This window comes from Thermobia domestica, chromosome 8 (assembly GCF_964235325.1).
Source record: "Thermobia domestica chromosome 8, izTheDome1.hap1.1, whole genome shotgun sequence".
NCBI lineage: Eukaryota > Metazoa > Arthropoda > Insecta > Zygentoma > Lepismatidae > Thermobia > Thermobia domestica.
Window position 1 is genome coordinate 114,708,853 of NC_137461.1, and position 22,774 is coordinate 114,731,626.

General features: G+C 33.1%; 1 non-coding gene across 1 annotated transcript; it reads right to left on the reverse strand.

Annotated features, from left to right (window-relative positions):
• Positions 1-14,407: 14,407 nt before the first annotated feature.
• TRNAR-CCG (transfer RNA arginine (anticodon CCG)) lies at positions 14,408-14,479 on the reverse strand. Its single transcript has one exon. It is a non-coding gene; the product is annotated as a tRNA-Arg (tRNA).
• Positions 14,480-22,774: the final 8,295 nt, after the last annotated feature.

Here is a 22,774-nt window from a genome sequence, read left to right on the forward strand (position 1 = left end):
CAAAGTAGAAACTGGATGCAATTAGCTAAGGATAGAAGTCAGTGGAGAGCTTTTGTGAACGCGGCACTGAACCTCCGGGTTCCATAGGCCATAGAGTTAGTTAGTTTTTAGTTTCATTATTGTATGAACTGAAATACAATTTCTGGGTAATACTCTTTATATTTGTCTATTGTAATATCTACAAGCGATACGACTTCGGTTACCAGACATGCCTTCTTTATCAGGCTCTAAAAATGATTTGGTTTTAACTTTTTCGCTTCCACCTTGATTTCAGAACCCCAAACCAATGTGCCGCCTACACTTTTACTACATTCAGCCTTTTGCAACAAATTAGCTACATCTAGCGGAAACCAAGCACATTACAGTAAAAGACAGGTCAACACTGTGTGCCACCAGAGTAGAGGTCTGCGCGGGCTGGAATTTTTAGCCCGGGTCCGGCCCGGCCCGGCCCGTTAATTTATAATGTGAGGCTCGACCCGAGTTCGAAATATGCTTTATTCTTTAAGCCCGAGCCCGGCCCGAGTTCGTATGATAATCAAATGAGCCCGATAAATATGTTTATTTATGTTACTTTTAGTTTTTCTCTCCATTGCTACACAGTTAGCTTTACACTTAATTACAAAATGATAATAAAATTTTTAATGTGGGCGTCTCAAGTTAAAAATTTAGATGTGCTTTAAAAGTTCTCGAGGAAGAATGGTCCCATAAATATCGTTGTATAGTATATTTACAAAGTTAGATCCGATAAAGCCCGAGAAATATGCTTGTATATTTAAAAATTTACGACCCGAGCGCTGCCCGAGCCTGAAGTAATCTATTCTTCGTAGGTCCGAGCCCGTGCAGACCTCTACAATAGAGTATAAAAGCTCTATAACTGCGTCCAACTTTACAGAGAATGTCTACAATGAGAACTACCTGTTGACGTCAAATGGCATCAATCGCACACAGCGACAGCAACTGGTATGAATGATACCATATGGCGTCAAGTGGCAGCGAACGAGTTAATGTCTTTAGACAACTGCTTAACTTCAAGATTCATTATATGTATAGAAATTATTTTTATTAATATAATTACAATATTCAGTATCCAAGGAAATATGTAGAACACACCCAGCTGTATATGCGGAGAAAACACATTTTAAAATGCCCTCTTTTCAAGTCTGTTATAGACGTATAGTAACCTTAAATGCGACCTAGTTTCTTTTCCTCACAATCAGAATAACAATAAAAAATTACTAAGGAGATATCTGTGTGGTACAGTACCAGTTCTACTAGCTAAATGATGATGTTTGAATTACTATTGACATTAGTATGTGAAATACAATTATGAGACAGAATATACAAACGTAGCTTTTAAAAAAAATAGCGATGACTACGCGAATAGTAATTGTTCATACTCTTAATAATTGGTAATACATTACCGGATCTATAGAATGAAACTTCCGTTGTTAATAATCTATTTCAAGGTTGGCAAAATAATGTTATCTACCACCATTTCTGTCTGGTAAGAAATATTTCGTACAGGTTCACTTTAGGTTTAATAAATTATTCTAACGATATTTCTTTTCATCACTTTCGTGCAAATTTACTTTCTGGGTAATGACTAGGTGATGACTATAAGCAGGTTTTCCTAAACGATATGTCGCGAAATGTTGGAATTTAAAAATAAATTGTATGTCTTCGAGAAGGTCTTTCAATTTAAACTTTATGTGGCACATTTTATTTTTAAAAAAATGTGAAACTTTTAGTAATAAGATAAAATTAATTTTGAGACAGACTGTACCAACCAGCATCTATAACAGCAGCAACTGTGCTCAATTTTAATCTAACCTCTGTCATGATGTCATATGCATTATTATTATTATTATTATTATTATTATTATTATTATTATTATTATTATTATTATTATTATTATTATTATTAGTAGTAGTAGTAGTAGTAGTAGTAGTAGTAGTAGTAGTAGTAGTAGTAGTAGTATTAAAAAAGAAAGTTGGGAAGCACTGACTATAAGTATGACGCTTTTGGGTTCAAATCTATAGCTTGTGAAAAAAAAAAGTTGCATGAAAATAGCAACCTTAAACTCTTGAATTTAATGTTTTCCCTTCTGATGAAGTTTACGATTAGCGAAAGTGTGAACGGTTATCGTTCATATAATACCTCCCTAAATAAAATTATATGACTCATTCATTCAATTATATTTATCAATAAAGGCGTCGAAAACTAAAGGATTTAAAATTTAAGAAAATTTAAGAGGTAAGAAAATCTGAAAATTCCCATACAAATATGTTTCTTTATTTAGTAAGAAAGTAGGTCAACTCATGCTTAAAATAATAATAATAATAATAATAATAATAATAATAATAATAATAATAATAATAATAATAATAATAATAATAATAATAATAATATAACTAAGTCACGCTCTTAATTTGAACTGAACAAATGAGTTAGGCTTAATTTGCGATTTTTTTTAAAAAGTGTACAATGTAAGTATATACTAAAAATTAAATCTTACATCTATTTCATTACCTCAAATTTTGTACTTACTATATTGTGTTTGCCATCTGTCTGTGGAGTTCTGAGTTTGAGGATTTTGCATGCAGAACTGAAGAACAAGAGAGAAAGAAAGATAAATCAAACGGTAAAGATTTTTTTCTTTTCTATTTGAAGTCATGAAGTTATGATGATTTTATTTTTGGATAAATTGATACGAATTACACAGTATGATTTTTGTTTGCCCTAAAACTGGGTAGACAATACATTTTTTTAATCTACAGGAATAATCACTGAACGTTGTAGGAAGGTAATTTGTTCAATTACTGCAGAAGAATGGATAAAATTCTTTATGTTATATTTCAGGATGACTTGTTTCTACTATCCAACACTTGACAGATACAGCAATAGCTACAGTACTCTTTCACGCTTACTTCTTAGCAGCCAAGGTCACTGACCGTGCTATTGCCAGTAGTTCATTGGTGAATCTTCTGTCAAATAAATCAAAAACTATTATTTACATTGTTTGGAAATCATACGTTACGAATTCTCCTGTCGTTTTATTACGATTATTGAATGATGACTTATTAAATGTTCCAAGTCTGTTTTCACTATTGCAGATTTGGTAACAATGCCTCTAGCGCACTACGTGTTCTATCCACCTATCAGACATTAGCTTTTCTTAATCACACAATACAAGTGAGTGCACTTTACACTCAAAATTTCATTAGTTTTTTTAAAATTTTATTTTAGTGAAACTCATTGCACGTTCATATTTTAAAAATACGACTTGGTAAAAGTGTGTACTCATCTAGACTACCGTGATTTTTATCTATTCTATTTGACAGAATTTTACTACATCAAAGGTCAGACATTGTCTACCAGTGTTTTTTGACCCACAAGACCTCACTTAGCATCTCTTGTGTTGTATTTCCTGTTTATTTCTTGCTTGTAGTACATGGACACCGTATTTAGCACCTTTCCTTATAACATATCTAATGTCCAGGTAAAAGTAACCCGTAACTTAAGCTTTTCGCAACGTCGTCATATAATATGCTGGAAGACAAAAGCGGCATATAAGTTCAGAATTTTATATGTATTCTTTTTTTTTTTTTTTTTTTTTTTGTATATGTAAGAAACGAAAGAGAATACCGTTATCGTAAGAGCCGATTTGTTTTATGAAAGTGTTTTGTAAATGTCTGTGCATATGTGTGTGTGTGGAAGAGAATAGAGAGAAATTGCCACCTGATCCCTCTGACCTTACCACATAATCTGTTCGTGGAAAGTACTACATGTACGCTGAATATTGAGGGGAAAGAGAGGGAAGTTGTTAAAAATGCTTTAGGATCTGGCAACACTTCCGCTGAGAAATCACAGCCAGTGCGTGTATGGACAGACTAGTTTCACTTCAAAAGAAGCCGCCTCTTTAAATGTAAGAGCAATGCGTTGTTCTTTCAAGAAGTTTGTCCACTTCTGTCACTTGTTCTGCTTACGTTCTTCCCTTGTTCTTGGTTATATACTGGAGGTGTGAGGGGCCTGGGGAATGAGGAGCGTATGTATGTGTTTCCTACACATAGTCACACAATTAGCTGTTGAACTCCTTCTTTGCTTTTGCTTTATATGTGTGTGTATAGTCGTTTGAACGGAAAACGACCTAAAATAAATAACAACGGGTGAAGTTCAGTCACTTCACTCATACAGCTGTGGGAACTTCATTTTTTCTTTCTTTTCGTCTTTCGAGATACCTTCTTTTTAGAAAAGTGAAGTAAAAATGTGTTTGTTCCAAAATGTAGACCATCATTCTCCAAATCTATTATAGAATAATAATATTATTAAACAAACCCATTTTTTATATATGTGTGTAGATTGTATGGTTAAAAGCCATGCTTATCTACGGAAGGCGCCAGCGTCGATTCCCGGTAGAAGCACATAATCGCATCTTCAGGTATTGGATAGAATCATGCGAAATTCGGTCTAGAAAAACCATAAATAATGGCATTGGAGCCAATGGGCTAACCATGTATCAGCCAGTAGTAGTAGTAGTAGTAGTAGTAGTAGTAGTAGTAGTAGTAGTAGTAGTAATAGTAATAGTAATAGTAATAGTAGTAGTAGTAGTAGAGATGCAAAAAAAAGCAGGCTTTTTTGAATGGAGGGTTTTCTCCCAATAAAAACCCGGGTTTTAGAGGAAAAAACGCAAATTTTCGCATTTTTATATATTAAAAAGGGCCTTTACAACATTCATTATACATAAGTCCCATGTTCAATGTAGGGTTGGCTATCTTTATTGATTTTCGAACCGGCATTTCATTGATGGCAAAGAAGTTTAAATTATGCAACCCTACATATCACAAGACTCGTGTTGGTTGCCTAAACACTTTATCAAGTTCCTGAAAATTATACATCTTGTCATCTATGTTGTATGAGTTAGCTAAATTGAAACTGGCAGACAAAACAAAGTATAATAAACCAAGAAACAGATACAAATTCATATTTGTTTTGGTATAGAATTTCGGTTACATCTCGTTCTCTTGTTGTGAACTTCAGGTATTATAGTAGAACCTAATATAATATTTCTAATCTGTATAACGGTTTTGGAAGTATTGCCGAAACCATTACACAGAACTATCTAAATTTTATTTTTATTTATGATGATAAGAAAATGTCAGTGATTTAATCAATTAATTAAGAAAGCATTAGTAACTGAAGAAAACTATATGACACCAAGAATGAAACTGATATCATGATATTTTGTGTAATTAAATAATCGCTTTACAATGATGAATATAATCATTGCCACAACTTGAGAACTTTTATGCAGTGGAGTCTCCTGATACATCTCATTCTTCATTTAAATTGTCTATCATTCTCAACTCTGTTCGTCCCCTTTATTTTTCTTTGTCTCCAAATGCTTTCTATGGAGACTTTCAGAACTCAATTTCTTCTCCAATAGTAATCTAAGTGAAGATAACTGTACATTTTTCGTTCGTTATTTAAGCCACTTATCATGGACTAATGTGGCCAAATATTTTGTTTAAACTACAGTGAGTTGTGTTTATAAATAAAGAGAAAAGGAATAAACAGAAATTAAGTAATCCTCACATTAATATTGTTTCAATTATTTTCTCCCATAACGTATTGTATTCCAAAAACATTATTAAGTGTCCGGCAGAAACATGCGACGATTTTCAAACTGAAATTGTGACTAGAGTGACTATTTCACATGCAGTTTTTCATCTCAGAATTGAACTGTAATATATCTCCCTCATGGCTAAGAGGTTAGCGTACGCTCCTTTGGTGTGGGAGATCCGGGTTCGATTCCCGGTAAGAGCTTAAGTGGTTCGGATCCCATGTTAAGCTGTAGGTTCACGTCTCATATAGCCTCACGCCTGAAAGGGACGTTAAACTCAAATCAAATCAAAAGTTAAACTATAGCACTGAGTGTTTTGCCTAAAACAGTTAGGTACCGCTCCTACCTTTTTTTGAAAATTACATTTTTCAAAGATTTTCCCCATTGTCGATTGGTACGAGAGTTTCCTTAAGGTCTCTTCTTCACAGTGCAAGTTGTTTCCCGAAAGTTCCTGACGCACAATAGGAATGTATTCCGATGTATTTCACTGTGATTCCGAACGAATGTTGAAATGCTGGTGAAATGCACGCGAACTTACAACCACTGACTTAATGGCTTTTATAATACGTTTCCCAAGTTAATGCTCATTTTCAGCTGACCTACTCTCCAGAGCGACTAACATGATTTGAGCTGGGTACAATGTCATGATCAACCTCAACAATCACATTTGCGCAAAATTGATGAAAAAAGAAAGAAAGAAAAGAAAGAAAAAGAAAGAAAACTTTCAGTTACACCAACTGCAAATACGGCTGTCAGACATGCGAAAAATATCTGAGAAAAAAGGATGTAATAATGTAATTTCCAAAAGATAGGTGTGGTAAGTTTCATAACTAATTCTTGTAAGCAAACCACTTTGAGTTATAGTTCAATTCGGAAACAAAAGATCATAATTGCGAAATAATCAGTTTGGTCACAATTTCAATCTGAATACTGTCAGATTTCTCAACAAGGTTTGAGACTACAGGTAATTAAAAAGCACATGTTTAATTGTTTGATTTATTAAAGTCGCGTCGCGTTTACTTCGTTTTATATTACAAGTAGTTTCAAAACGGCATACAGTCAAAATTGCATCAGGTTATGAAGACGAAGGATTTCTCTTTTCTTCGCCGGTACAGTGGACGCATACACTTGATGCAGGAGATCCCGACTTATTTCTTGATCGGAGAACATCGAACGTAGCACTCGAATCTACTTGAAGCTGCAGGTTTCGTCCTATTTACTGATTTAAGTGGCTTTATGCTCTACTGAAGCTTTCTGTAAATAAATAAATAAATATCACAACATAGTCAATAATAATCAGCAGATAACTCCCGGAAGTCTGTGTAACTGAAATGTATCGATACATAAATGAATCGAATGAAAATATTTGTTTTACTGCATAATTCGTGCAGTAAGCAATATATGTAGACTGAATATAAAATCTGTGCTAAGTGCCAAAAGAAAATATTGAGTAAACAGCCCAGATGTTACTTCAGAACTGATGGAACATATAGGCACGCTCATTTTTCTGGGAATTATTTGAACTACTGCTACAGTGAATACTAGATAGCCAGTTTTTCACTGAGTAGTATTAGGCACATAGACCACTCCATTTTTGGCACTTAACACGGATTTTATATTCAGTCTGCATATATGTGTGTATCTTCTTTTTTTACCCCTATTCAATTGTCAGGGGATATTTTTACATATAATTACTTTGTATGTGTTTCCTGATATGTTCCTCGTGCAAAAATTTTAAATTTTATCTTAGACAAAAAATATTTCTCATTACGTTCAAGTGTGTGTTTGGAAAATATATTTAGTTTTGTCTTTGTCGTGTTATTATTAGGTTTAGAAGCAAAATGTTTGTCTTTGAATTCAATTTTCTTTTTTTCTAACACACTACTAACATAAGAAGGAAAATTTATAGAAAATGTAATTATATATGTTATTATAGTGCTATAAATTGTATGCTCTATATTGTTATTGTCCTTTCTTCCCAATCAGGAGGTCCCAGTCCGAACAAAGTTGCCGACCAGTTTGTCTTAGTTTCTCCCAGGAATTTTCACCGGGCGATTCATGGATGGAATCTTTGAATATAGGATCTGGAAGACTTTCTTTCACTTCCTTTCTCATTTGCTGTTGTTTCTTATTGATTATTAATGTTCCAGTCTGAATTGATTTTGCAGGTGTTAAACGAATAAATATCATGTTTACGCGAATCTAATGCACACCATTTTTGTTCAGAATCCATGCCACATTATATTCAAATACAACTTGAATCCGTAGTTCACTGGTAAATTCATTTAAATTTATTGTTTCTTATGTCACAATGTATTGTTCCAATACTAGATATCATTATACTTGTTGACCTAAAATTGCGTATAGCGTTTGATGATGATTATGATTATTTTGAGTTTAGCATACCTTCCATCTGCGAGGCTATATGAGACGTAGATCTACAACTCAACATGTGATCCGAACCATATGAGCTCCGGTTGGAAATCAAACCCGAGTCTCCCACATATAATGTTTGAATTAGGTAATCACAAAATGGAAGGCAAAAAGGAAAGTACATCTTATGTCACTAGATTCAAATTGTATGTAACTGCTAATTCTATGTAGGCAGTACAGAGTACAATAATTTCTTTAACAATGAATGTATCACGTACCAATAGGTCATTTATAAACTCTTGGTTCTGGCAGTTTGTGTACAAATTCATTGGTCTATAAAATAAATTTATATAACCATTTATGCGCATTACATTTGCCAACAATTTTTCTTGTTCATCTTATGATTTAAAGTTTTAAATTTGGGATCCCGCATTAGATTCACGTAAATACAGTACATATGGTTGCTTATTCGCAATAGTAACACCAAATGCTTAGTTTTCCAATGGTCTAGAGCTTATTTTAGCCTAATGATGCTGGGAAGAAAGAGAAAAGCAACAGAAGTGTTAAAGACGATACAGGAATAATAAAAAATAAGATAATTAGTATGCATGGATGCAAAGGTCCATCAACGTACAGTTCTTTTATTAACTTCTCCTATCAGATGATTTTTTTAAAAAAAGAACACCCGTAAAAGGGGTTTTATCAGGGTGTTCTCATTTGTATACGTTGATGGGACCGCCACCAGAAAAGCTTGTCACCAATTTGGTAGCATCAATACTTGTTCTTCGGTAGCATTGACGGCAGGGTTTATAGGAAGATATACGAAAATGTCTTTTACGTTACAAGACTTGAAAATTAGAACCATTAAATGTGACACATAGATGTGAAGCATTCCCATAAAAGTCTTCCTTTAAAAGAGACACATGATCGTTGTTTATTATTATTATTATTATTATTATTATTATTATTATTATTATTATTATTCAGAGATTATTAAACAAATTTTAATAAAAAACAATACAATAATAGCATTTAACACCAACACTATTGTTAATCTAAAACAGTGGTAGAGCTTTTTAAACAACAAATATCACGCTACAGTTGTTTTGCAGAATATCACTACGCCAGCAGATTTCTATATTTCGCTTTCTAAAGCTTTAGCAGTAGCCTCAGTTTCAAATCGCGGCGCAAATATGTAGTCTTGTTAAAATAAGAAATATTCTACCTGTATGTGTAAATAACATATTGCGTGGCCGAGTAGTGGCTAACACTCTCGTTTTTGCTGCGTCCCGGGTTATATTCCCGGTGGAGATAATCGATCGAAAATTATTAAAGCTTTTTCAAGCTTTTTCATACTGAGTGAGATTTTTCCTGGGTTTACCCAATCATACCAAGTAAATGCCGGGATGGTACTTAACATGTAGGTCCCAGGCCGGTCCCTTCCTTCCCTTTCCTCGAATAGTGTGATCGCCAAGGGAAGTCATCCCTCACACATGACGGGTTAACATGGCCATAGATTCCGAAAGCCCAGAAATCTAATTCCAAAATTCTTTAAATAACATATTACTTAAGTGTTTGTTATTCAAATGCACTTTCAATATATTATTCCAAATATCCTTTCAAATAATTTATTTGAATAAACATAATTAATCTAATATTTTTCATATAGTGAGCAATCGTCCGAATATTGTTTTTCGAATTATGATAAGTTGTTTGAAATATTACTCAAATAATAATTGTTCTAATTATTATTCGAAATAATAATTGTTCTAATTATTATTCGAAAAAGATCAATTGTTCGAATTACTATTCTATAAACTATTAATTGTTTGAAAAGTTATTGAAATAGCTATTAACTGTTCAGAACATAACTCAATAAGCTAACAATTGTTCGAATGATTACTTTAACAACCATAAAATGGTTTGAAAAATGATTTAAATAAATATCGATTGTGCAAACTATTATTCATGTGACTAACAATTATTCGAACAATGTTTCAAATTAAAATCAATTCTTTAAACTAAACAAATGCTTGGAAAACAATCAATTGCTCCGAAAATTATTCAAATAACTATCATTAGGATAACAATCAATCAATTGCTTGAAAAACCTTTAAATAATTATCAATTGTTCGAATAGTTATCAGGATAACAATAAATTGTTTGAAAACATCCAAATCACTATCAAATGTTTGAATGATTATTCAAATGACTATCAATATTGTTCGAACAATTATTCCCATAAAAATGTTTACATCATTACGAACTGTTCGAATAACGATAAATTGTTAGAGAAAATATTCAAATAACTATCAATTAATCGAATAATTATTCGGATAACTATGAATTGTTTGAGAAATAATCAAATAACTGTCAATAGTTTGAAAGGTTATTCGAATAAATCAATTATTTGATAAATTATTCAAATAACTATTACTTCCTCAAACATTCATTCTGGTAACGAGCAATTGTTTGAAAAATATTTCAAATATCTATCAATTGTTCAAATAATTACTTGGATAACGATCAATTGTTCGAAAAAGATATTTAAAAATATTCAATTAAGTTTCAATTGTTCCAACAATTTGAATTATCAATTATTCGAATAATTATTAGGATAACAATAAATTGTTTGAAAAATGTTCAAAATAATTATCAATTGTTTGTCGGATTACAACTAATTATTTGGAAAATATTCAAATAACTATCAATTGTTCAAATAATAGTTCGAATAATAAATAGTTTAAATAATTATTTGGATAATTATTAATTGTTTGAAAATTATTCAATTAACTGTTAATTATTACAATTATTCAGATGAATACAATTTGTTTGAATAATTATTTAGATAAAATGAAAAGTTCGAAAAATATTCAAATAACTACCAATTTTTGAATGGCTATCTAATGACGATCATGTTTTTTTTAAATATGTTCAAATAATTATCGATTGTCCGAATAATTATTCTCATAAAGATGAATTGTTCGAAAAAATGTTCACGTAATTATTTATACCAACTGCTCAAATAAGATCGATTGTTTGAAGAATTGTTCAATAAGTATAAATTATTCAAAGAATTATTGAGGAAACGAGCAATTGCTCGAAACATGTTTAAATTAACTATCAATTCTTACTATGTTGCTTGCATATGACACCCGAGGATGAAATATGTGTATTTCTACGTAACACAAAGAGAAACTACCCAACAATTATTTGAGTAATGATCAATTGATCGAATTGTCCAAATAACTAGTAATGATTCAAACAATTATTCGGATAGCGTTAAATTACCTGAATATTAATAAGTAACATAGACAATTAATTGGATAATAATGTGTTCGAATAAGTATTGAAATAGCTATCAGTTGCTTGAATAATTATTCGGATAACGTTTAATTGTTTGAAAAATAAACTAATAACTAACAATTATTTGAATAATTATTCAGATAATAATCAATTGATTCTAAAGTATTTAAATATCCACAATTGTTCAAATAATAATTATTTAATCAATCGATCTAATAATTATTTGAACAACAGTCAATTATTTGAAAAAAATATTCAAATCAAATAACTATTAGTCTTCAAGAAATTATATTCCTTAAATAACTCTTCGAGTTTAGTTGGTTTTAAGTTTAACGTCCCTTTCAACTGCGAGGCTATATGAGACGGGAACTACTGATTAACATGGAATCCGAACCACATGAGCTCCCGCCGGAAATCGAACCCGGGTCTTCCACGCATTAATCGCTTAGCCACGAATGAGCTCAAAAATAAATGTTCGAATAATTAATTATTCTAACTCATTTTGAACATTAGTTCATAATTTTGGATTACCGTTTCAAATTCTATTTAAATCCATACCTTCATTAATACTATAAGGGGATTTGTTGTTGTATAAGAAAGTTGTCAGTTCATTGCAGGTCTAATTCGTATTCCCAGATGTGAATCAATAGAAACTTTATAACATCTCTTGAAAGCGGAATAGAACTACTACTCTAAGTAAATTTGGGGTTTCTGTTGTACTTCTAAACAATCTGATAAAAAAAAAGTCATTTAGAATATCTGAGTGTTGGATATGAAATACTGCAGTGTTGATTGAATATTATGGGTACAGTATTGTGGACAGTATGCTGTTACGAATTACGAATAGATTGTGAGGTGCTAATTGGTTAATAAGCTGCATACACCAAGGAAAAGTTTTTTTTTTTAATCTACTGTTTCATTCACAGGATGATGGCCATTGATATGACGGTATTCTGCGCCAAATGTTGTTGCCAAAAATAATTAGCTTGACTAAGACACGTATTCTCATCTCGTATAACATTACAGTTATTTATATGTCAGTATCATATTTGAACATTCTCAGCTAAAACTCGTCACATAACTAGGGCTAGTACATTTTCAGACTATGAAACCGGGACATGCTATGAGAATTTACACGAAAAACCGGAAGATACAAAGAGAATTTACACTAAAAATCGGGATATACTATGAGAATTTACACGAAAACCCAGAACATGCTATGAGAATTTACACTAAAAACCGGGACATGCTATGTGAATTTACACTGAAAACCGAAACATGCTATGAGAATTTACACTAAAAACCGGAATATGATATGAGAATTTACACTTAAAACTGGAACCTGCTATGAGAATTTAGAGTATAGTCATAGTTATGATTTGCTTTTTGATGAAGTATCAGAATACTATGCCAACACTCACCAAAAGATTATTCCCATTAGTTGAATATCGATGGCTAATAAAAGCGACATTTTAAAAATAAGGCACGATTAATATTTACTTATATTTTGAACATAAACCATTTTGAAGTTTTGAACAATTTTTGAGAGGACAGAGGCTGTAAATCCTGGATTGTCCCTGCTAAACAACAAAACCAGGACGTCTGAGAGCCTTACACATTACATATGACTTGTTTAAACCACGTATGAATCGGATAACACCTACTTTATCCATAATTCTTAAATAAATATTTAATACAGTAAATTACACAATTTGTACCTCAGCCCTTCTGGTTTTTCTAGTAGCTAGCGCACGCTTCTTCAGAGTACATAGTGTTCCAGGTTTGATTCTCGTTGTAACAAATTACAGTAGTTCGGATCCCCTGTAGACCTATATCTCAAATAGCCTCGGTGCTGAAAAGGATGCTAAACTTTAACATATTAACGAATAATTGGGACTTCAGAATCTATTTATAATTTAGTTTGCGCAGACTATTCACAACCACTATGTAACAACAACATGAAAGCAACATTGCAGTCTTTCACAACCAACTAATATGAGCATAAATAACTTTGAAAAATATTAAAGCAAAATTTAGTTTATAAGTATGAAGACCTGACAATCCAGGACTGTAAATAATAGAGAAAAAAATAACTAGAATAATTGCAACAAACTTAAAACAAAAAGAAGTTTCAAGGAAGGAATTCCGACCAAATACCAACAATTGGCCACATACACGGCACTATAAAGATTCTGGTGAAAGCGTTTTCTTAAGTTATGGGCGGTAAAGTCGCACTCTTGCCTTAAGGATACAAACAGTGGTTAGGAAAAGAAAAGATATAAAAAAGCAGATTTTCATCTTGCTTTTTTTTTTTTCTGTAGATACTTTTCATATTATCTCCTTTCCGTTATGTCCTCTCCAACAATGGATGCCTTTTGGTTGTGCACACGATGGTTACACTATTACAATGCGGATCAAGTGTCCTTTGTAGATTCTAATTACGTAGGAAGAGAAAAGGGAAAGGTTTCTTTGAAGAAATTGATGGCTTCCTTTGGGGACAAGCAGGGTGCGGCGGAAGGACACACATACAGTCCTATGTACACACCAAGCAAGTAACAATGATTCATAGACTGTGTCGTTTGTGTGTGTATGTGTAAGTATGTAAAGTGTTGATATGTGCATGGCGCTTGTTGTCTTCTTTTGAAATTTGTTGTCTTGTGTATGTGGCTTTGTCCCCTACGCAACACATACGTAATTACTTCTAGAAGACCCACGGTGACAAAACATAGAATCCTTTTCATATATACTTCTTTCCTTCCTTCCTTTCTAGCTTGGAACGAAAAACAATGAAGGTTATTTTCGTATATAACAGTACAAAGGAAATTTTTTTCTTAACGTAGTTACACTCATCAAGAAGAATTATACGACGCATACTATAAGTCTTTTTAGTAAAATTACAAGATATTACTGGTAAATGTGATACCAAACCATCTTTTTTCCTTGAAAACGAAAATGAAATGAAATATTTAAGTTTAATGTCCCACGATTATGCCGATTAGGCTAAAGGAGACGGTGATAATGAGAATTGAGTGAAATGGTGGAATGAAGAAAGTGGGAGGAAACGGGAAATCCCACGAGCACGGTGTTTGTCCACCACAAAGTCCACACGGCGCGATCTGGGATCGAACCAGAGATCCCAAGCATCGGAGGCGAACGCTCTACCACTGAGCCACCGCGCCTCCATCTTTTTTTCTTTAATTACAAACAAGTGCAATACGATGAATGCGAGAGTTGGTATTAAAATAGTATTGATTGACTTTAATATAACGACAACTATCAATTATCTCAATATCATTGTCAGACGCATACTTCATTGCAATCTTTCTAAGGCAGTGGTTCTCAAAGTGGGGTTCACGCACCCCTGGGGATCCGTGAGACCGAGCCAGGGGGTCCACGAGGTCTAAAAAATGAAATGTTTTGTAATAAAATGGAACTCACAGCTGTTATGCAAGAAGTATTTTTAAGATTAACAAACTACAGCTGTGGGCGGTATGAGTATAAAACAATAACTATTCATCATTTCCAATGCTCCAGGATTTCATTGATTCTTCAGGTGAAAAACTCTCTGCTGAAATGCATAAAACACCTGTAGGTCACTTGAGAGCATTAGCTGAAAGTTTTCGAGAATATTTTCATGTTTCACAACCTGGTAAGGTTGGATTGAAAACCCTTTCACTAACGTAGAAATTCATGACATACAAGGAATGAATCTCTCTAACACAGAATAAGAACAGCTATTGGAACTAGCCTGCGATACTTCATGGAAAAATATTTACAAAGAAAATGAACTTCATACCTTTTAATTGCGTGTGCGCTGTAAGTATGAACATTTGATGCCTTTCCCCACCACTTACTTATGTGAGCAGACATTTCTATGCTCTTCGCAGTATTAAAACCTTAGAGCGAAATCGTCTTAATGTGGAATTAGACCTATGATTGATGGTGACAAAACTTATTCCAGATTTCAATTCAATTATGGAAAAGCACAAAGAATTTTATTCCTCACGTTAGTGACCCCACATTTAAGAACATTGTTTATCAAGTGGATTTAGTTCTAAAAAATAACATTAAAAGACATTGATTTTCAGTCTTGAAAGTTACTGTATTTTCAATTGAAATTTCGTTCGCTAGGAGACAATCATGTATCTTTAGAATAAATTACTTATTGCATTATTTTTCTTGTCAATGGTAATTCTAATTAGTATATATTTTTTAATACCATGTGAAATTTCAGATAGCATTGTAAGGGGGTCCGCAGATCACTTTCCGAATGAACAGGGGGTCCGCGTTATCGGAAAGTTTGAGAACCACTGTCCTAAGGAATTTCTGTATACAGATATTTTCACAAACATTATCAGTCTAAATCAATGACACAGTATTGTCTCATTACACATTGATTGCTTACAAGATTTAAAGCTACGAGGGGTTGTCATAAAGTTTTAATTATCACCTAATAAAAAATCAAGCTACAAATATAGAACTTGGTGATGGCATTAGTCCTTCTTTACATATTCATACTTCAATGCGACACATTTTCCCCAGCGATGGATGACTTGACGGAGACCTTGATTGCAGAAGTCTTCATTTTGGCTGTTCAGGAAATGTCCTTCCACCTCGAAAATCTCCTCATGGTCATTCCAGAATTCCCCGCCACGCAGTGGTTTCTTCATTTACGGAAAGAGGAAAAAGTCATTGGATGTAATGTCAGAAGAATATTGGAGTGAGGTAAAATTTGATAGTCCAAAGAAGCAACATATATGACTGTCCTGTGCAGAATGAGCTGGGGCGTTGTCGTGGAGCAAAAAGAAACCCTTGGACAGGTTTCCTCGACGCTTCGTCTTAATAGCCTCCTTTAACATCGTTAGGAGATTTAGATAGAATGTTTCTGTAATGGTTTGCCCCTTACGAGCATGATCTGTAAGCACCACACCATAACAGTTCCAGAAAAAATTCAGCATCACTTTGTCCGACGATGGTTGGGTCTTGGCCTTTTTCGGTGGTGGTGAATCCACACGTTTCCACTGCTTGCTTCGCTCCTTTGTCTCGGGGTCATAGTGATTAGTCGTTTAAAAAAGTCATGTAGATTGGACAGACACAACTGCAACATTTTAGTTGCTGCCACAGTTTGACTTTTTTTCTTTTTTTAAATAGGTTTGAGCAGTGGTGGAACCCATTTGTCATGTGTAAAATGTGCAAGATCCATGATTGATTTTTACTTTTTCCACTATCACATCGATTGTAATACGCTGGTCTGCAAGCACCAGGACCTCCACTTCTCTTGCCATTTCCAGTTCTTCACAAAGATAGGTCTGTCACTTTATTCATTGTCATTCAGGCTTGTTTGACCACACTGAAAGTGTCTATGCCACCTAACAACTCTGTCATATGATGGTGAATTGTTGCCACATACTTTCATCAAATCAGCATGGATTGTTGCAACGTTCTTTTCCTTCAAACGCAGAATACGAATAATCACACGATACTCCACTTTATCAATATTCTGTGCCATTTTCTTTTGACTGCTCTAGCGGCGTGCGACGGTACTGTGGCGTGGAGATTTCACTGTGTACCGAGCGCGTTATTCTGTTAAAGGATAGTGGCCATCAAAGTGTTAGACCCCTAAGGTAAGAAAAATAGCATTTATAACGTGACGGAGTGCAACACACAATTCATACTCCCCTAAATGAATACCAAAGACGAGTGACATATGTAGTTTAGTCTCCAATATCAGAATTGCAGTTTGAGTTATGTGTAAAGTCTCTCCCTATACCATCGAAGACGTCCTCAACAATGAGCATTTGTTAGTAGTACTCTTGCAAAAATGGCACGGGGATGTACTCCTGAGATTTGGTGTTAGTTCGCTCGCAGACGGATTTTCATTATATACTAAAAGTCACTTAACTGCACAATAGGTTATGTGTTCGCTGGCTTCGTTGTGGCGTTTTAGATGCAAATTGTGAACCATACATAGTGGAAGGATCTTATATTGTCATGTTATTCGACTCCTTCAAGCTACTATCATCAGGGCCTTGACAATCACGAAGTTAAACCTGTTCTGTACAATAACCAATGTGTAAGAACCTTCAAACTATTTCCTCTATAGACGCGCATTCTTAGTTGTGGATTCCATTTGTATTGGGCAGTGTATAACTGGCCAACGGGTCGACCGCGATCTACTAGCTGACCGGCAAATCGTGAGAGGCAGATCGCAGAGGTTTGCGTCATACGCTCTGTATCGATCATTGTTATTGGTTTAAGATTCCTTCTAACGGGATAGGGAGAAGACAACTCTATCTACAACAGAAAATCTATAGAAAACTAATTATCAGCTGCTCTTAGAAGAATGTAAGATGTAGCTTATTCCCAAATCCTGTAGAATCCTCTAGAATGGTTTCCCGATGGCACTCGAAAGTTTCCAATCGTAGGACTGAACTCAATGTGGTCATAACTGCTGGCGGAAAGTAGGGTATCTTTACGACAAGCAGTCGAGCAGATTTCGTTACTTTAGTTGCAATGAATCTTTCAGAAGGCTTGTGGAGAATAACCAAAGACTTACCAGCGTCGTAGTGAATGGAAAGAGGAATAACTATAAAAACATTAAAACATATTTTCTTTTTTCCCCTTGAAAAATGAATAAAGTCAATAAAAATATTTTTTTCCTTCAAAGGGCACCAGGAAAGCATGTTACTAGAATAATATAGACTACTTATCTTATATAGTCTTATTTTAAGGAAGATAGACCACCAGTGGTTTCTGAAATACAATGTATCTCATACACCTAAAAATATTGGCCACTCCTAGTATACAGTGTGTTTTAAAATGTATTTTCAGCAGTGTATTAATATAGTGTAAACCCTACATGCGTAAAAGTAATTTTATTTTTTCTAGGTTTTAATTGATAACAAAACATGTCTTCACTACATCGCAATATAAACTATATCCATATAGTGAACACACTTTATCTAAGTCAATTACAACACATTTAGAAGCACTTGAATTCTTTAATATTACAGTTACAGACAGAGAATCAGCAATTAGTTTCTGAAAGTCATACTGGAAATTACCGACGGTTGCAAGTAGGATGACATCAGTAATAATCTGAAAAACGACATTCCAACCCCTCGGAAAGAAAACATATATATATATATGCTAAATGTATTTCAAGGAAAATCCCATATCTACTTTACCATTAGTCTCAACATGATATTATATTGAGTAAGGTTTCTAGGAAGAAGGAATTAACAAATTATGGCTGTTACTTTTAGTGCTCACGAGATTATTTATATATATATATTTCGAATATTGTAAATCAAGATAAATGAAGAATTTAGCTTCAGATAATCCAACTTAAGCAATCTTTTTCTCTTCTTAAATGGTTTTTATGTGCATTAAATATTTCATATATTCTTTTTTGGAATAGGACATAGTACTGTAGATCTAAATCTTACTTTGAACTAAACATTGAATGCAAAATCCGGATAAGAAGAAAAAAGTTACATTTCAAGAAATGTATTTTGAAAGAAAATTTGTCGGCATTATACAGTATTCATAATATCTGTATACATCTTTAAATTCTTTTTTAAGTAGAATGTGAATTTCGCAAGTAGAAGTAAGGTTTTTCTATGTTAAAGATATCAGCTATATTAAATTGCATATTGAGATTATTTTTTTAAATATAGTTTTCGGAAAATAATCCATCTACATTAAGATTAAATAAACGGTGGTGCACTGGTGTCTTAATCTTTTCCTTTGAGTTTTAAGTATAATTTAATTCAATTCTTTAAACACATATCGATGGAAATGTATCTTATCATCTTCATCTATTAACCTTAAATGCAGAAGGAAAAACAGAAATTCTTTTTCAATATATAGAAATAAATTAACAAATTTTCTCGTGTTTTATTTAAGTTTACGAAAGAACTAAACATGTTAAGATTATCATAATACATTTTTTGGTTAGTTTGATTTATTCCTTTGTAGCACGAGGTGATTGTAAATACTCTTATTGAAGAATATATATCAGAATAAATAACCTGAAACAAAAGAGAGAAAAGTCCTTGCCAGATAAGATGTTTTCACGATTTTTTCCACACAGCTTTTGATTTAAGAGGATTTTGTATGGAAAAACGCCTATGTGACATGCAACTCGGATTATACAGAAGGAAGTGTGGTCAAGAGAGCTTAGATATTTCTACCACACACAATATACTTCTTAAGAAAATAATACAGTGTTCATATACCTAAAGGTAAAGAAAATATTGTATATAAATCGAGGTTTCAACGAATTTACATGTTTCTTTATCTCAAGGTACCTAGAAAATAGTTTTAAGACTAACATGCCATTCAGAAATCAGAACCAAAAGTTACAACTACAGGTCTCAAGAGGTGACTTACTGGGATTAGGAATTAGATTTCTGGGCTTTCCACATCTATGGCCATTTTAGCCCGTCACGTACGAGAGATGACGACCCTCGGTGATCACACTAACCTAGGAAAAGGAGGAAGCGGTCTGGGACTTATATATTAGGAACTACCCCGGCATTTGCCTGGTGTGAATGAGGAAAACAGGCTCACTCAGATACATGAGGAAAACCCAGGAAAATCTCACTCAGAATGGCTGGCCTGAAAAAGCTTTTCAACTTTTTAGACCCAGTGTCCCCACCAGAAATCGAACCCAAGACCGCTCGCACCAAAGGCAAGAGCGTCAGCGAGACTACGCTACGTAGAACCGCTGATTTATTTTCAGTATAAGATATATTTGCAGTACCTTGGTTATATGAGACAAGGTTTGAAACTACTTGTACATGAATTTCTGTCAAGAATTGAGCTCAAGTTTCTCAATGAGAAGACAAGTGTGCTAACCATATACCCATGAAAGAACTCTAGAGATTTCAAGGAATATTTCAGAATCAACGTTTAAGCTCAGGTTTAAATGGACTCCTCAACATTATTTAAAATTATTGGTTTTCGTGTCGAATTTTTTAAAGAAGGGTAGTTTAATGATACAAAAATATAGATTTTTTACGTTTATCCTTCGATATTAAGCTTCTAGTTGTTTGTTCATTTCTTGTAGATGAATTTTGGGGCTTGCAAGGGGGCATTACGGTTGAAACAATCTCCCTTCCGAAATATCTATTCGAAAATTATTTTAAAATTAAATTATTTGATTTTGCATGAATTGATTACCCTTCGCACAAGAATCAAATTGCACAATGAATGATGTTCAAACTCATTGACAGGGAGTGCACGATAGCTCAGTGGTAGAATGCCCACTTTGAGTGCGAAAGGTTTCTGGTTAGATCCCAGGCTATTTGAGTTTGTGATAGACAACATTGTGTCTATGACAGTTATGTATACATCTTTTAATTGGTGCTTTTCTAGTTGCCTACATTCAAAATTGCAGGTGAAAAATAATACTACATTGAAGAAAGCAAGAGACACAAAATTACAATGTTTATTGTCATATAGATTACATATATCCTCACATCACGTTCTCGATCTGATAAACACTTTTCTACGAACTTCAAATATTCTGTATAAAAAGTCAAATATATATTTATATAAGATCTCCTTGCAAAATAAACTAAATGAACGACCATTTTGGGTATGTTACTTTAAACTCCACATAGGAAAATGCATGATTTTTTTTTTTTTTTTTAAATAAAATACAGACAAAGTAGAGCCTAATGGTTTCTGTTTCGTGTCTTCCAGTCTACTAGGTGATGAGATACTAAGTTTGATCTAACTTAATTTCAAATTACTTAAACCTTCAAAAACAAGTGTAAATCGAAGCCCAGTTTTTTAAGGGATAATATGTCTTACATACCTGAAATTAATTTGTCAACAGAGCCTCGTCTTTCTTTATTATTAATATGATATTGTGTCAACGTATTTAAAGAGAAAACCTTGTTAATATCATAAAAATAATTTGTTGTTTTCCTAATTTGTCAATAAATATACAGACTTCAGCAGCATATGCCCTACATAAAACACGACTTTAACATATATGACTAAGTTTTAATTTATATTTAATCTACACTTACTCATCTTTATATTATAGGGATTTTTGCAGTTCAACGTTAATATTTCTATAAATAGTACCTTGAAACTGGAGAAGCCACCGCATCCACCTAATTGCTTTCTTTCCTTTTTCATCGAATAACCAGTTTTGTTTGAATATATATATATATTTTGTATTATAATATGATTAGACGTATGAAACAAACTGTTATTTCTTTATTTGAACTGATTTTAAAAATTCTTAGGCAATAAAGCCATGGAAAGAACTTGAGACTTTCAAATGTCATTCTATTTTCCACTGAAAAGTAGAGATGCAAGGGCTCGGAAAAAAACCCGGCTTTTAAAAAAAAAAAACTCGGTTTTTCTGCTTCGCTTTTTTGCTTGGGAAATTTTGGGCTTTTTTGAAAATTTTGCTTTAAACTGATAAACCAGACTTTGTTTCGCTTCTCTACAAAAAAAAAAAAAAAAAAAAAAACTCATTTTAATAGTGGTTGATGCAGATAATAATATGAAACCTCGAAAATAAACCATGAATTTCAAAAATATTTTTTAAAATTCTTAACATATTTACATTATGAATTCGAAAGGATTAATCAATATATGTAATAATATTTTAACCTCTTATATACAATAAGTACTTTAAAAAATGATACACAAATAACTAGCAAAATTGTATGTAGTATTTTTACTTCAAAATATCACACATCCTCTTTTTGAAACAAAATAAAGAAAAACATGAGATAAATCAGCACATCAAGAGCTTCGTTTCGGGTGGTTCTGTACATTCTTGAAATTTTTCAGTTAAGTTTTAACTTTCATATTCATTGTATGAATATTTCGAACAAATTTTTCACTGATTGATCACATACGTAATAATGTGTTACCACCTATCAGGTGCTTCGGATCTGCAAAATCGGTAAAGCTCCAAATTCTGTAATGCATTGACTGCTCCTTAAGCTTGTTCAGAATCGGGAAAGTATCGAATTTTCTGTTCATGGATCATATACGTAATAGACGGTTCATCTGAGCGTGTGGTTTCCTAGGCTGTAGAATATATAACCACCATCACTGTTTACCCAATGCTGAAGGTTTCTGAATTTTTAACAAAAAAAATTCAACATATAGTTACGAAAAACTATGGAATACATTTAAAAAGAGTGGAAGAATCAATGACTGTTCCAATTCACAAGAAAGCCAACAAAATTGATTGTAATAATTATCGAGGCATTTCTCTTAACATTCTATTAATAAGATTGACCCCATACGCAGATGAAATTATTGGAGATTATCAGTGTGAATTTAGTCGAAATCGACCAGATATTTACCATTCGACAAATACTCGAAAAGAAATGGGCATATATTACCCAGTACATCAACTGTGTATTGATTTTAGAAAGGCTTACAAGTCGGTAAGAAGGTTAACATTGTACAACATTCTTACAGAATTTGGAATA